General features: G+C 47.4%; 1 long non-coding RNA gene across 1 annotated transcript; it reads left to right on the top strand.

Moving 5' to 3' along the window:
• The first annotated feature begins 1,113 nt into the window (after positions 1-1,113).
• On the top strand, positions 1,114-16,078 carry LOC125443068. The gene is made up of 3 exons (XR_007246070.1): positions 1,114-1,223; positions 15,078-15,082; positions 16,069-16,078. It is a non-coding gene; the product is annotated as an uncharacterized LOC125443068 (long non-coding RNA).
• The last annotated feature ends 319 nt before the right edge of the window (positions 16,079-16,397 follow it).

Raw genomic sequence — 16,397 nt, 5'->3', positions numbered from 1 at the left:
TTCCACTCTTATTTTGCTGGCTGATTTCAAATGATGTTGTTAGTGAACTGCTGCTTGGCCAAGTGACTTTTATGCTGTAAAGTCCGTCTTATCTCAGGAGTTGAATACAGTGATTACATTTGTGCTGGAATATTGGCACTGGCTGCCCATTTGTTTGTGGGCACAATTCAAAGCACTGGGGTACTTTAAAGACCGTCCAGCCTCTAAAGTTCTATCACCTGTGACCCCTCCCAGGGTGTTGCCAGAGAGTATGTTACTGATCCAAGGTTATGCAGCAAGCTTCAGTGGTAAAGTAGAGTTTTGAACCTGGGCCGGATCTAGTCTACCATAAGACCACTGAAATAAATGTAAATGCTTTTCTTCCTTGTGTCTGAAAAGCTATCCTCTCTTCAAGCATCAGTGAGGAAACCTTAGTTTTAAATGCAATCCTTTTCCACAGATGTTGTATTTGACCCTTTCCCCCTTCAAAATAGTTTCACCAGGGATCAATAACAGCAGACAGAAGGATTTGTACAGCTTCCTTATTTAATACTGAACGTCAAATCACTTCAGGAACCATTAAGTTCCCAGTGTTATTTTTCACACCAATTTTACTAGCCAGCTGGGGGGGCCGAAGTGGGGAAGTTTTAGAAGAATACACCAGGCAGTGTACCTTACAAAAACTCATTTTTCTTGCTAGAACAACCCTCTTAGCTCTCTGCTGCAATCTACCAAAAGCCCAGCTCGCCAAAACACTGGATGAAACCTAATAGGGAGAAAGTCACTTTCTTTCTACATGTTTAGAAAAACATGACATGATCCTGTCCTATACAGGCAAGCAGATAAGTTTTCTTCTGCCATACAAACTAAAGTGTGTGCATTATATACACACACACACAGTGTGTGTGTGCGTGCGCATGTGCAAAGAAGGAGCTGGTTCATGTGGCACACACAAGGTCCTCTCCTGACCCCGAGAAACAGAGCATTGTCATGCCTTTCTCAACATGTTTCTGTCGGCAGAGATATTCTAATGCAGCAGTTGTACTCGTGGCAAGGAGAGAGTGGTGTAGTCTTCTTGCACACAACAGGAACCTTCTTCAGTTACGCTTGTTACTTTTTTACTGAAGCCTAACTGTCATCTTGAACTTTTCATAACTTATAATTTTATGATGCTTTCTGCTAATCTAGGAAGCTGAACATATCTCAGCCATCTTGTTTGTCAGCCATTTTTACAAATCCTGACAGTTTCCTTGGGGAATAAAGATTCCTATTGAATACCCCATCTGGCAGATTTCGTCGATTGGAGGAGTGGAAGCATTTCAATGAGGGAGAGGGTAAAGGAAACAGCACCCTGGGCATGAAGTGTTCTCTCACTCATCCCCTCCCAGACCGGCAATGGCCTGAACTGCCAATGCAAAAGCCACGTCTGGAGGGTAAACAAGATGCCTGGCAAAACCACTTGTCCTCACCATAGCCATTATGTTTGGCATCAGGTATGCTGGTGCAACATAGCACCCCCACCAGGTCCCTGTCAGCTCAGAATCCCCTCAGTCCCCCATGTTATATTTCCTGCTAAAATTGTTCTAGCTGTTGAGTATTCCTTGTGTGCCATTTTATGTCCTCAGATGGCTCTTCTTCCTTGTTTCATTACTGGTTTTACTGTTGATAGTTTATTCTTGATTTTCTGATTTTTTAATTGTTGTAACTTTTGACCAACTTCAAATTAATTGCTAGAAAGGCATCATATAGTTTTTTTAAAAAAAATAATGAAATGTAGCCTACCTTACATTGTAGCCTACCTTACATTAGCCTACAAATGTAGCCTACCTTACATTAGGCAGGTTTCACCAAGACTAAACATAACTGAAGCCATTAAGAGTTTCTTCATTCACAGGGCTAAATACTTTGCATTAATGGTATTTTCCCCATATCTAGATTCTTTAAATTATTTTTATATTCACTATTAATATACTAGGGATATTGGCGCATCTGTAAAATTCCCTCCTCTGCAAAGTAATTCTGGAATTTATTGGTGGTTTCCCTTCCAAATACTAACCAGGGTCAACCCTGCTTAGCTTCTGAGTTAGCTGAATATTCTGAATCTATTACACTGGGATTACTATTAAATTAATGATTATTTTTTTCTATGTTTGACTTTTCCTTTCTATACATTTCTAAGTTAAGTGGTACCCCACAGCATGAGTTTATTTTATCTGCACATTAAAATCATTTGTAGTCTTCTTCTATTGTAGTTCCATAGCTGTAGCACTAGTTGGCACTCCACCCAAGCAGAAGAAAGCACAGGAGCTGTCAGTAGATTCCCTTGCAAAGGAATTGTCTTCCTAAAACCTGTGTGCCGTTCATATGTTACTTGATATATTGAATTAATATTACGATCCCTTAAATTAAACATCAGATTGATTAAATATACATTGACAGACAGATCCCCTTTCTTTTTAAAAGCTACAAAGCAAGATAATATTATTAAGCAGTTTATCTGGATAGCACAGTAGGAAATGGAGATGTTACAACTATATAACTTTCTTCATAACCTTCACAGAGAACTTTATTTCCTGGGGAAGGAATTGACTTTAATAACACCATATTGCGTGGACCCTTGACCTGCTGTTTGTCTAGTTTTTCACACCTCATAGATAAATATCTGCCTAATAAGGACCCACTACCTTGCATTCAATGAAGGGAGCTCAAGTCCAACATAGTTTATGATGGAAAAAATGGTATTACATGTTAAGGGGCTGATAGACGCCTTTCTGATTTTGCTGATACCGACTAATACAACCCAATCCAGATAGGGGAGGGAGCTCTGCGGCAGCTGGGAACAGCACAGTGAAGATGGCACTGTGCGGACTACAATGGAGCAAATAGTGGGAAAAAATGCTGGGGGGATTCCTAGGCCGAAAGCCCAATGCAAGTGACTACTGTCAGCTCTACCCCGGGAACACCCTTCGCCTTCCCCAAGCTATGCCAGCATCTCAGTAATGATAGTGTGGCTCTGGGGTAGGCAGCCTCTTTTGGGTCAGAGTTGTGCAGTGCTCGCCCGTCCGCCACCTCATTTGCCCTCCCCGCTGGCATAGGTGCCATCTACACAAATGTGTCAGTGTGAGGTCATGCTGTCCTCCCTGATTGGACTGCCCATTAAATACCCCTTTAAAATTATATGGCCAGGATTATACAATATGCTTGTGTTAGAAGTGAAATCAGAAGCATTTTTAAAGCGTTGAAACCAAAGGAATTTTTTTAGGAATAACTGGGATCCTAAACATCCTAATCTTAAACATGCAAGTGCATTGATATTTGGTTGAATGTAATAGCACTCATAATCAACAACTCTGTCTCCCCCATTACACACTAGAGGTGGCCCTTTATCCAATTATAAAGCAAGTTACTTGGAGCATGGATCCAATCCTCATAACCAGACCAGAGTACTCTAGAAACTGTTCAGAGCATTATCAGACCAAAGCACAGATCATGAATGGCTTTAAAGTGAAGCTGATTTCAGATGTTGTTCCAATTTATTGTTCCCAGAAGCATCTTTGTATGTCATTTTTTCAAAACAGTGAAGAATGTACAGGTGCTTCACTTTGAGTGTGAAAATATCTGCAGCTACAACAAACTACAACACAGGGACTTCTGTTTCTCTGGTTATTCAGACCTTCAGGTTAGCATGTAAGTGCCAGCTAGGAGTTGACAGACTGCCATCTTGCCCACATGTTATTTGTTGTGTTAGGCTTGTCAGCACCCCCTCCTCCTTTTTCAAAAAAAGTAACTTTTCATCTGCAACCAGGTCATGGTAGACAAGAGAAGAACAAGAGATACACCCAGAAGAAAATAGGGTGCTATTGCAATGTGGTCTCTGTGGGGGTGCCCACTGAAGGCAACATCGACTTTGCAAAATGGATTGTCCTTGTATCACACCAGTTCTTCAGCAGGTGCACTGGTTGCCTATTTGTTTCTGGGCTCAGTTCAAGCTGTTGGTTTTAATCTTTCAAGGATTAGGACCCACATATTTCAAAGATTGACCTGCCTTCCAACTAACCTTACATCAATCTGACACTTTCTTTGGAAGGTGATTTTGTTTCAGGAAGTTTATCTGGCCTCTGTATAATCAGTGGTCTTTTGCGTAATAGTCCACATTCTATGGAATAGTACCCTGTCCCCAGAGGTAAAGAAACAGTTCTCCTATGAGGTTTCACAAGCTATACATGGCAGTCCTATTTAAACATGCTTCTGGTTGAATTTTTTTTTTTGTATTGATGTGTTATTCATAGATGCTTTCTCTGTTGCAAAATTAAAAAGGGTTTCAGTTCAACTTTGTTGTTTTGGCTTATCATGGGCAATGATTTTTTTAAAAGAAATTAAAAACAGTGAGGGTTTAAAGAATCTCAGTTTTGTCTAAAGGCTTTTAGGTGCTTCTAACAAAAGTAGAAGTTGGATATCAATTTAAAATTAAATTTAAAAACCCAGCTGTGTACTAGGCTCTATGTAGAACAGTTCCATATTAAAACAAGACATCTTCTCAGGTCTGGCATTAGCAACCACAGTTCAGGCGCTGGGAAAGCACCCATTTTAAAATGATATTGTTTATTATGCTCAGGAAAAACAAAAATACTGACTTTTGGTGGTCACACTTCTGTTTTGTTTCGTGAATATGCATTGTTTCGTTTCAGATTTCAGTTACCATTCTCCACTGCCCTGTGTTTGTCTAATGAACCAGATAAATGATTTTTTGAAAATATTACTGCTCTAGGCAGAAAGTCTGATATAAATAAGATGCACCTGAATAACCAGGGGCAGCCATTGCTGCTGGGGTGAGCAGCGCAGCAAAATAAGCAAAGGTAAGGCAGGGATGGTATGCTGCAGAACCGGTGCATTCGATTGGCTCCCAGGCCGCTGTGCATGGAGGAGCCTGGTGATATATAGACGCTTCCTCCTCGGTCCGCTACTCTTCCGGGCGGCGTAGACTCCAGCAAGGCGGTTGTGTGGTTGGCGCCGCGATAAGCGCCTGAAGGGTATCCCTCGGTTGGCGGCCTCAAAACTTGCTCTTTCTTTTCCTTTTTTTCCCACTTTTCCTCACCCGTTTGTTCCTCACTTTTATTCCCTTCTTTCTCCTTGCTGGTCGCGGACCGTCTCGCTGCCGCGATGTGGGTCCTGCTGGCTAAGAGCAAGGGAACCTTCTCGGCAGAGCCTCGAGCCCTCTCTAAATAGGGTTCGGGCTCCAGACCGCCCGGGTTCTCCGGAAGGCAGCCCGTGGTCGGGCGGATTGGTGCAGCTTATCGCTGGGCAGCTGGGCGTTGGGTCTGTCCCCCCATTGGGCCTAAGGTGGTATTCGCTTGCCCAGTGCGGAGCACCCTTCCCGTGGGGAGGGCTCTGCTGGCTCCTCGACGGAGCCGCCAGCGACACGCTGGCACTGGATCCTTTCCTGGTACGCAACTGAAGCCGGATAATACGCTTTGATGCACCTCTCGCGAGGCCCTCGGGCGTGGTTAGCGAGCGAGTCCGTCCCCCGCTGGCAGGGGAGCCGCCCTCCACGCCAGCGTTGCCGCCGGCGTATTCGGCTGGCACTTCGAAGCTGGCGGTGGAGAGGCCCTCCAGCTCTGGCCGCCAGGTCAGCGCTGGCCCAATACTCAGTGGACGCGATCCGCTGGCCCCTCCGCTCGGGAGAGCAGGAGGAGTAAGCTGTCGCCGAGGCGCTCCCGTCCTTCAGACGGTCTCCCCAGCTCGTCATCTTCGCGAGTCCTCCGGAGGACGACGATGCCCAGGTTGGGGAATTTTGGTTCCAAGGGGAACACGCGCTCCACTCTCCCATTTTGGATCGCGAAAACGCAGGGCGCTTTAAAAGCGGAGGCAATCTCTTCCAGCCCGCCTGTGGATCTTAATCATGTAACCCGCTTCTGGGTCCCACTTCTCCCAGGAAGCTCCGGAGCAGGCACTGATCGGTACTATGCGTCGACATATTCAAGCTTCGAAGCTGGAGGGTGAATATGGCTTGTCGGGGAAAGCTGACAGAAAGCGACGGGACTCCGGGCGCAGCCGAAACGCACTTTTTAGCAACTGGCTGCAGGGTTTCACTGAATTCCTGGCCCTCGCCGGGCCGCTTACCCCCCCATCGGCCTGGCAATCTGGCGCCCACATAACCTGACGTAAGTTGCGAAGCTCGGCGCTGGCCGGGCGAAAGCAGCAGCCATTGCCTACCTTTATGAAGCCATATCCGAAGAACGTTGCACTTAATAAGAGCCGGTTCCGGCTGGGGACCTCATCCTACCTACTCAAACCTGGATATCGTCGGCCCAGCCGCCTTGAAAGGGGTCACTGCTGAAATATCTGCCCCCCCTAAAAATCAAGAAGAGCTTCCGGGCCGGCAGGGGCACAGGGCTTTGTTGGGAATTCAACTGGCGCTTGCCAGCCGCCCAAGTGCAGGTTTGAGTACGTTTGCCGAAACGCAACTGTTCTTGGCAGTCATGAGTGGCGTGATCTGCCACGGGTCCTCGCCGGCCCCTCAAAGATTCCGTGGCTTCAAAGCAGTGCCTCACCGCGAAAAAACTTTCTTTGACGACTTTTCCTAACTGCAGTCGTTTCCAGCCTTTGCTGGTGTGGTTGCAGCTGCTAATATCTGGCAGACAGGCTGCCGCTACGTCGCCTGCTGGGGCAGGTTTCCGCGTTAATCATTTCATAGACCCCGAGGTCTGTTCGCTCGGGTATGCCACCCCTGGACGCAGGCCATATCCTCCTTTTAGGCAGGCAGGCACTGGTGCCTTTCGGCAAACCGCGGATATTCAATCTGCTTCCGGCTCCTGCCCATTTCCCCTGGACTTCGAAAGCTGCTGGCATCCATTTCCAAGGCAGCTGGTATGTGGACAAGGCGCTATTCCATGGGCTGCCTCTCTTTTGCCTGTGCAGCTTTTGAGACTTTCAGCACGCCCTTCTTGAAATGGGCTGCCTAGCAGAGTGGTCTCGTATGTAAGTGACCTATCTGCGATTTTTGTTCATCGTGGGCAGGCACCAGGGAATGGTGATTTTGCTTTGCAGGCTTTCCAGGCCCTGACGGCTGAGCTGGGGTCCCCTTTGGCTCTCAACAAGACAGAGGGGCCCTCCACTGCCCTCTGCTATTTGGGCATCCACCTGACACGGTTCAAGGCACCTCCTCGCTCCTCAGCGGATAAGCTCTGGCCCTCACCACCCTGCTGCAACTGCGCTCCATTTAAAAAACATGCAGGGTTCGCCAGGTCCAACTCTTACTGGGCCACCTTTATTTCGGGCTTGCAGGGTGGTGGTGGCTTCGGCAGGGCGCTCTGCTCTCGCTGGCCAGGTCCTTGTCGGGTTGCGAGTCCCCTGATCACTACATCAGGGTATCCTTCCGGGTCTGGAAGGAGGATCTGCAGTCTGGCTGGCGCTCCTTCGCTTCAACGTATTTCCTGTGGCATTAATTCTGAACCCGCCTTGAGTTGCAGGTGCACTCTGACGCCTCCTCGTGCCTTTGGTTTTGGGGTTTACTTCGTACGGGTGGGCTCAAGGTCTCTTGGCCCGCCTGGCATCTACAGGGTATCACCAGGATCTCACTTTTCTGGAGCTGTTTCCCCATCTTGGTGGCGTGCACGCCTGGCACGCACCTTTGGCAAATAAAAGGGTGCTTTTCTTGCGTGATAACCAGGCTGTGGTTCGTGAGGTGAACAGGCAGTCCTCCAAGTCGGCACGGTCATGCGCTTTGGTCTGCGAATTTGGTTCTTTACCTGCCTCTCTTTTAACATTTCCTTTAAAGCTGCTTTCGCTCCAGGTTTGTAGAATGAGATTGCTGACGCTTCTTTATCTCGCCAGCAGGTGGATCGTTTTCGGGCGCTTTGGCCCCCCCGGGCGAGCTGTTCCCGGCGACAGTGCCGGGCGCCCCTCTGGAACCTTGGCAGCAGTCATCACAGGTGTTTGAACTCGCTGGCACCGCCACATGCAGGCAGTACGACCGGAAGCCGGGTATGGACTTCGTGGAGCTTCGCGAATACACCCGGAAGGGATGTCCGCTGGGCGGGTGGACACGGGCCTCCTCGAAAGTACTCGCCCGCTCCATGGGCGGGGATGCACCCCCCGCGACCATGGGGTGCAGCTACGGCATCGCCTCTCTACTGCAGGGTCTCGGTCGGACGCTACTTTCGCTAAGCGGCATTCGCCGCGGCGCCGCTGGTGGCTGGTTACGCAGGGTCGGCCCTAGGCAGAGGGATCTCAGGTTTCCAGTCACCAGGGGAGGTGCTGGCAGTCACCGGGTGCGCGCAGGTGTGCGCTTCACACTATGAGCGCTTTGCTCACAGCCGCTTCCACCTGGCACACACCATGGGGCTTTCAGTCCGGGGAATTTGGTCGCCTCTTACCAGGATCGGCTCAGCACCGCGCTGCAAAGGAGCACCTTGTCCTGTCTGGGGACATGGTCTATGCGGCTGGCCTATCTCGAAAACTGACCAGAGGTCGCGGTGTTTGGTCACTATGCCAGCCCTACTGGCGACGCCCTGCCCTCCCTCCACTTCATCGCGGCTCCGCACGGCCATGGGTCGGTATGCTCTTAGTGCATGAGGATGGGTCCCCTCACCAGGTTCCAGTTCCTGGCGGTGTTCCGGCATGCCTGGCCCGGCTAGCTGCCGCCGCTGAATTTGGCCTGCACCTCTTCAGGATAGGAGCCACGCCGCTGCAATTGGTGATGGTAGGACGCAGGGAAGACATTTGCACTTTGCAGGTGGCGTCCGACCTTTCGGCGGACATTCGCTTCACACCTGGACTTGTTAATTCTTTCCACAGTGCTCCAGGGATCGCCGCGACTGTCTATCGACAGGTGTGGGTCACAATAAGCCCGCCAACCGCGGTTGAAGAATACTGCACTTCGGACTGGGGATTACATCTCGACCTCAAGACGTGCGCAGGATTGTGTGGATGGGGCAGGGGCACATGCTGTGGCATGAGCTGGACTCCAAAATAATTGAATATATTTTCCAGTCGGCCACTGACCTATTGGTCATTCATTTGGGGAGGAGAATCTCCTGCCAGGTCGGCCTTTGATTCCGCGTAAAAGCGGTGGCCACCACCTTCGAGTTTGCCAGGCATCAGCCTGGTATGACCTTGGTTTGGTCTGAGATGCTGCAGCGGGTCCACTGAGGGGAGCTGTGGATCCTAATTGCCGTGACAGGCCCGCAGAAAGGTCAACAAGGCGTCGCCAAGGTCCTCTCCTGGGGAGCGGCATGACCACTCCGGTGATCTCCCGGACAACAGAGACTTCTTCGAGCCAGATGGCGCACCGCCTGACCCAATGGGGGGGTTTGACATGTGGCTTCAGTCCATTCAACTTACCGATGGTTGAGATAGGGACAGGCTCAGGCTTTAGAGTTTGGGCGTGAGCTGCGCAGGGAGGGCAGCTTCGTATGGTTTGCAACGTGTCGCTATTGATCTGGGAGAAAGAGAACGAGCTCCGGCTAGGCTCCCAGGCTTGTGCCCTGTTATGGGTCGGGTGGTGCGGCAGGCAGGTAGTAGCAGGTCGGGCCGCCCGACACCCCAGGGAGGTTGGGTCGTACCGTAGGCGCCATGGGCTTAGCCGCGCCTGACACCAGCAGCAAGGCAGGAGGACGAGCTGTGCGCCTCCAGTTTAGCTGCGCCCGCCTCGCATGGGCGTGAAGAGGGTGGAAGCAAGGAGTGTTATCTCTGGGCTTCCTTCCCCGCCAGTCCCATATGATGGGATGGGATGCCACCCGGCTTGCCACCCAGCTCTTTGTATATAGTTATTGCTGTTATGTTTGATATTTCAATAAACGGCTGCGCTCCATTCCTTTCCAGCCTGTCGCCGTGGTGTATTTATTGTGCAAGTAAATCTCACCATCTGCAGCAAATAAGATGCACCTTGAATAACCAGGGCAGCCATTGCTGCTGGGGTGAGCAGCAAAATAAGGGGTTGCAGGAATTGGCTGCAGAACCGGTGCATTGATTGCTCCAGCCGCCATGGAGGAGCCTGGGTATATATAGACGCCTCCCGTCCGCTTCCCGGGCGTAGACTCCAGCAAGTAGCGCGGGTTCACCCACCTCCTCGCAGTAACTGGGTTGGCGGGGGGGTTTCTTTTGGGGCCTTACTGTCGCAGCGCTCATGGTTTGCGGTAACGGTGTCGCGACATCTGGGAGAGAACGCAGCTCGCTAGGGCTCCTTAGGCTTGTGCCCTGTTATGGGCCGGGGGGTGGTGCGGGCAGGCTGGCAGGTAGGCAGGTCGGGCCGCTGTCCGACACCCCAGGGAGTATTGGGTCGGGTCAGGTAGGCAGCCATGGGCTTAGCCGCGCCCGACACCCTTTGAAGCAAAGGCAGGAGGACGGGCTGTAAGGCGGCCTTGGGGCTTAGCCGGTGCCCGCCTCCTCAGCATGGGCGGGAAGAGGGTGGAAGCAAGGAGTGTTATCTCTGGGGCTTCCCTTCCCGCCAGTCCCATATGATGGGATGGGATGTGCGACCCGTTTGCCGCCCAGCTCTTTTGTATATAGTTATTGCTGTTATGTTTGATATTTCAATAAACGGGCTGCGGCCCATTCCTTTTCCAGCCTGTCGTCGTGGTGTATTTATTGTGCAAGTAAGTCTCACCATCTGCAGCAATACAATGGGATGCAGGAGTTAGCAAGATTGCAAAGTGCAGGTGTTTGGACTATTGTAATCATCTAAACCAGATGTTACAGGGATTATGCACCTGCTTCCTCTTTATAGCTTTGGAGACTAAAGCTCAGTACAGGCTCCAGGACTCAGCTATCCCTTGGGTGGGTAAAAGAGATATTTACAGTGAAAGGTTTACAGATGCTTATGTAAACAAGCATTCAAAAGCCAACAAACAAGTTCAGATGCCCATAGTACCCTCTTGCATAGGTGAGAAGATTTTTCTGGTACAGGCAGAGAACTAGTTCTCCACATATTATCAGTTTGCTTTTAGAGGCTGGCAATGAAGGTGATCATGGGATCATTCTGCACAACACAAATAAAATGTCTTGCAGCCATTTTAAAAAGCCATTTTAAAAATGTCTTGCAGCCATTTGTGCTTCTAACAAAAGTAGAAGTTGGATATCAATTTAAACCGTTTTGGCTTTTTTTGGCTTTTTTTGTCTGAATAGCACAGACAAATAAAGCATTTCACACCAAAGCATTTGTTTTTCCCCCCTCCCCTCTCCCCCCTGTTAGAGCTCTCATTTCTGTTTTGTGAGCAGTTTGCACCCACCATTTTCTGTCACTTCAGGATTCTCTATGGCCGTTTCCGCACGGCCTTTTTATGGCATCCTGGGAACAGTGAAAACGCAGTTCCCAGGGAGCCATTCGCACAGGCGGCGCTCCCCCTCCCCCAGGGCAGCGTCAGGCCGCCCAGAAAAACAACCCTTTAAAGCACAGTTTGCAACAGCCGCAGCCCGGCGGCGATGGTATGCACAGCACCGCTGGGAACACGCTGAGTCGCCAGCTCTTTCGTCAGATTAGCCAGAACTCATCGCCGTTGTTGGCTGCCGAAGTCGCTTCGATGCTGTCCTCCGACCCCCCTGGAGGTCGGAGGGCAGCCGGGCGGGGCTTCGACGGCCAGCAGGCCAACGCATGGGGACACAGTGAGTCGGACAGGGATAGGGGCAGAGGCGGCTCCATGCGCGAGCTTCCTGCCGTCCTCACGTTCTCTCCTGAGGTCAGCTTCGCACGCTGGCATGCGAACGTTTCCTCCGCCTCCACGCCAGCAGAATTCTTGCTGGCGTGGAGGCGCATCGACGGCCGTGCGGAAACGGCCTATGCTGCCCATCATTTGCATGAGATTTCTACGGAGGTTTCCTCTGCTTGCAGCTCCTCCGCTCACCAGTTTTGTCTAATACATGAATAAAATTAGTTTTCACTGCCGATTCGACACACATGGTGTTTTTTCTTTTTTTTTGTTTTGAGGGAGGTGTCTTTGAATCTATGAAGACACAATATGAATATTTTGAATCTGCAGCTTCAAAGACACTTCCCTTTAAAAAAAGAAAGACAGACTTGTGCACCAAATTGACACTGAAAACTAACTTTATTCATGTGCTTTTTAGATGGAAATGACAGGTGAATGAGTAGCAAGCAGAGCAAACTTCTGTGAGAACCTTCTGCAAATGGCAAGCAGCATGGAGAATCCCTAGAGCAGCAGAAATGGTAGACGTGAGCTGCGGAGAAACCGAAAGTCTTTAAACTTGGATGGGAAAATTAAGACATTTCCTGCTTTTGGTGCAGCAAGCAGAAAACCTCTTTAACTCGTCTTGCGGGGAAAGGACTGCTAGTTTAGCGTTTTCAAAGTAAGTCAGGTTGAGTGGAAGAAAAACGTTCTGAGGACGTCTTGGCGAAAAAGATGTATAAACTTCCTCTCCAAAATGCTTATTTTCGCATCCTCAAGACATTATTTGTGCTGTGCAGAAAAGTTCCTAATCATGCTATGGTTCTATGTACAGGAATTATAGGCTACATGAAGATATTACAAAGAAAGAAATCTTGGTTTGGCATGGTGAGAATGAGCCTCTGGCTTGTGTATTCTCCAACCCCTTTCCTTTTACATGGCTTGAAAACTGAAGTTTTCCAATTCCTATCAGACATTTTTTAATGATTTCTGAAACAATCATTGTTTTGGATACCAATCACAATTCTAAAAAATAAATCCTGGGTTGAAGGTAAGAGAACAAACTGCCATTTGTTGTTTTGCCCAGTGGTAGGTAGCACTTCTTGGTTACATCTAAAACCATTTTTTTGTCAATTTTTCAGCTGCACATAAAGAAAGAAGGCAGGTCAGAGAAGAAAAAAAAAGGCAGATCAGAGGGAGTATACAAGCCAGAAGGCTTCTTGGCTCACCATTACCAAAAAAACAGATGAACAGATTTTCTTCTTGATGCCTGAATCCAGCTATTGCATCTTATTTTTAAGTAGCCAAAGAAAAAGAAAAACTATTACACAACATCATTGAAATCTTTGGCTCTCGTTAGAATGCAAAGGACATTTTACATTCCGCAAGTAGCTGCCAGATCTTTACACTAAAATTTCAATATTTTGTAAAATGATCTGACGTACCTCCTCTTGCTCACTTTTCCCCCTGTGAATCAAAAGCAGAGTCCTGCTGACCACAGCAGTTAGGCAAAGAGGCTGGGCAGGGAGTTGGATTAAGAAATGAAATGGAAAATCCAGCAAATGTATCCTACCTTGGTGTTCCAGGAAATATGGCCCAAGAAATATACCCTCATATGCATGACCACCACTTAATGACTAAAACATCAGGTGGTCAGTTGCATGTATGAACGGGCCACCATAGATACAGCATGGGCTGAAATGTCATGTCTGTCAAATACAAGCAACTGAGTCTGTTTGCTGATGAAAATGATTGCATGGAAAGAAATCAAGTGATATGCACACATCTATGGACCAAACCACAGGCCCCGAACAAACTAACAGTGGGAAGGAAATGGAAAGCCAGAGTGATTTGCACATTAGCGCCTAAATGTTTGCTGTCAATCAGTTGCCCTCAGCTGGAGTTTAAACTCTCATTGTCGAATTAGACTAATTGGGGTGGAATGGGACTGGAGATAATTAAAATGAATAATAAGCAATGATCTTTTATTTGATATTATTTGACCTGGTTTTACTTGTCAGCATAGATCTTGCTCTCTTTTGCTTTTTTGTGCTCCTTAATTTGTCCATGAAGTTCTGTATCTAATCATTAGTTGAGCAACCAATAATCCTCCTCCGTCCCCTCCATCTCCTTTTACGACCAACTTTAATCTTTGGACTCAGTGAAAAACATGCTTCCCCTATCATAACTAGTTTAACAAAAAAATCCCTTTCAAGTTTAGATTACTCAGATACAATGGCTTTCCTGCAGCTTCATGCAGGAGAAAGGAATTCATGTTAGAGGAAAAGAGGGAGAGAAAGAGAGAGAGATTTATGATAGCATTGTATTTCCATTTGAATATGGAGAGTTAATAACATGCATATGTTTTTTTATTATTATTTTAAGATTTAAGCTATGCCATAGGCAAAAGGAAACCTGGAAATGGTGGGACTGGCAAGACTCAGTGAATAATTTAATCTGGATTTCATTCACAAACAGCAGCTCACACATAGGGAAAGAGTTGATGTGTTGTGCCAAATCGGAACTGGAGTAAGTGCCAGGATTTCCTGATTTGTTTACATTGCTCAAAAGTGGTTTTCCCCCCTGGAGTAAGACAGAATTAGACTTCCTTTTCCACTTTTGGCCCTATCCAAACTATTCTTGCCTGACATTCAGTTCTTTCCCCCATATTCTTCTTTGTTCCATCTCAGCTGGCTTCTTTTGTCCTGGAAAACAGCAGAACCAGAGTGAAAGATGTTAATCTATGACAGTAATAACAAGGTGACTGTTGAGTGTGTGTGTGTGTGTGTGTGTGTGGTTGTGTTTTAACTGATACTACCACAATGCCCAGGGCTTTTTCCAGAAACCTTTGGATCTGCTTCTTTTAAAATGAACGTTCCAGCATGAGAATGTGATCTGTTCAGTGCCTTATCCTTGCGGCAGTATGTTACAGTCTTGCAGGGGGAAACTCAAATGAAGCTAATTCATCTAAATCTTGTTGATGAAAGCTGTCACCAGGTTAATAGGAAATCAGAGGAGAGAGATCATAGAATGAAAACACTTTTTCATCAACTGACAAAACTCTTTAAGTATTTGAAGATTTTATTTTCCTTACCATTAAAATTTTCACTTTCACTGATGTTGCCGTTTGCTATACATTGCCTGCAATCTTGGTATGCTGCAGAAAAAAACATTTCAGAAATGGGATTGTTTATTTGGTTGGATTAGCCTGTAGGTTCTTTGCATAGTTTCCCCTGAAGAAACCTCCAGAACTTAATCTAGCGTTCCATTTGAAAGAAGAATTGGTTTTTGTACCCCACTTTTCTCTACCTTATGGAGTCTCAAAGTGGTTTACAATCATATTCCCTTCCCCTCCCAACAACAGTACCATGAGATAGGTTGGGATGAGAGAGTTCTGAGAGAACTGTGATGAGTCCAACATCATCCAGCAGACTTCATGTGCAGTAGTAAGGAATTAAAGCCAGTTCTCCAGATTAGAATCTGTCGCTCTTACCCACTACACCCACTGGCCCTTCCTGCATAAATCACCTAAAATATTTGCAAAACATTTTCAATCCCCCCTCCCTTTTACCACAAAATTTGTCCACACTCACCCTCTCAAAATGATTAATGAGTGCCGTGGGGGGCCTCCCCTTTTAGTTATTTGTTGAATTGATTCTTCAATGCTTCTTGTTGCAATTCTCTAAAGCTTGTGTATTTGATGTGTTGATGATTTTACCTCCCCACCAAAATTAAAAAAACTCAGAAACAATGAAAATAGGTGAGGGGGAATGGAGTGAGTTCAGATATGTGATAAAATGGTGCCAAGGAGTAAGTTCGTGGATGGCACAGAGGCATGAAAAATGTAGTAAATAGACTGCACAGCAAGTGAAACGTTTTGAAAATGTTTCAGGCTATAGAATTGTTTTAAGATTCATTTAAAACATTTGGAGGCTGGAAATAAAGCATTTTCAGAATGTAAGGGAAGGGGGGGAAACAGTGTGAAACTCCATGAAGGAAACATTTTATTTCCTGCCTCAAAATGCTTTAAAAGATTTATGCAGAAAGGGCCATTGACTCCATTAATGTATGCACAATAAGTGCGTGCCAGAAAAGGAGTCAGATTCTGATTTTGTTTCTTCTGCATTTTAAAAGCCCAGGTTGGGTTATTGAAATTATTCCAATAGCCATTTGAAATCCATTTGTTTCAACTGGGAACAAATGTATTGGTGTAAATAATGTCCCTACTCCAATTAGAATGAAATTCTTAGTGGCCCTGCCTTTACTCAGTAGCCTCTCTGTGGCAAGATGGGAAGTAGGGAAATGGTGTGAGCACAAGAGAATAAGCACAAGAGGGCTAATGGAAGCCTAGTGGAGAGGTGGGTCGCTGCCCTGTTGGCCGGGTATCACCAGGAATGCCAACAGCAGGAAGAGGATGGCTGATCCATGTGGCAGCTGTTGAGGAAGAAGGGATATTTCTGGGATTAAGAGGAGCCAAGGTGGTAGCCCAAACACCTGGAGCAGAGGGATGTGGCCAATTATGGAGGAAATAACTTGTATTTCTGAGGTTTTGAGGAGCAAGCCCAGGTCTGAGGGACTGACGACTTGGTGTGAGAGAATATCAAGAACTAAAGCTGACACATAGGAGAATGGGAGTGAAGTAACTGACTGAGAAACCTGCAACAATGTAACTAGTTACATCCAACTGAAGAAAAAAGGTATTGCTGTTGCACATAAATCCACATTTGGTGTACCTACCCCACACCTACCTTCTTGTGAACTTCCAGCCTTGCTAGACCATGCTCACCCACCCCAGTG

Source organism: Sphaerodactylus townsendi, linkage group LG01 (assembly GCF_021028975.2).
Source record: "Sphaerodactylus townsendi isolate TG3544 linkage group LG01, MPM_Stown_v2.3, whole genome shotgun sequence".
Taxonomy (NCBI): Eukaryota; Metazoa; Chordata; class Lepidosauria; order Squamata; family Sphaerodactylidae; genus Sphaerodactylus; species Sphaerodactylus townsendi.
Note: the sequence above shows the minus strand (reverse complement) of the source record. Positions and strands in the feature narration are given on the sequence as shown.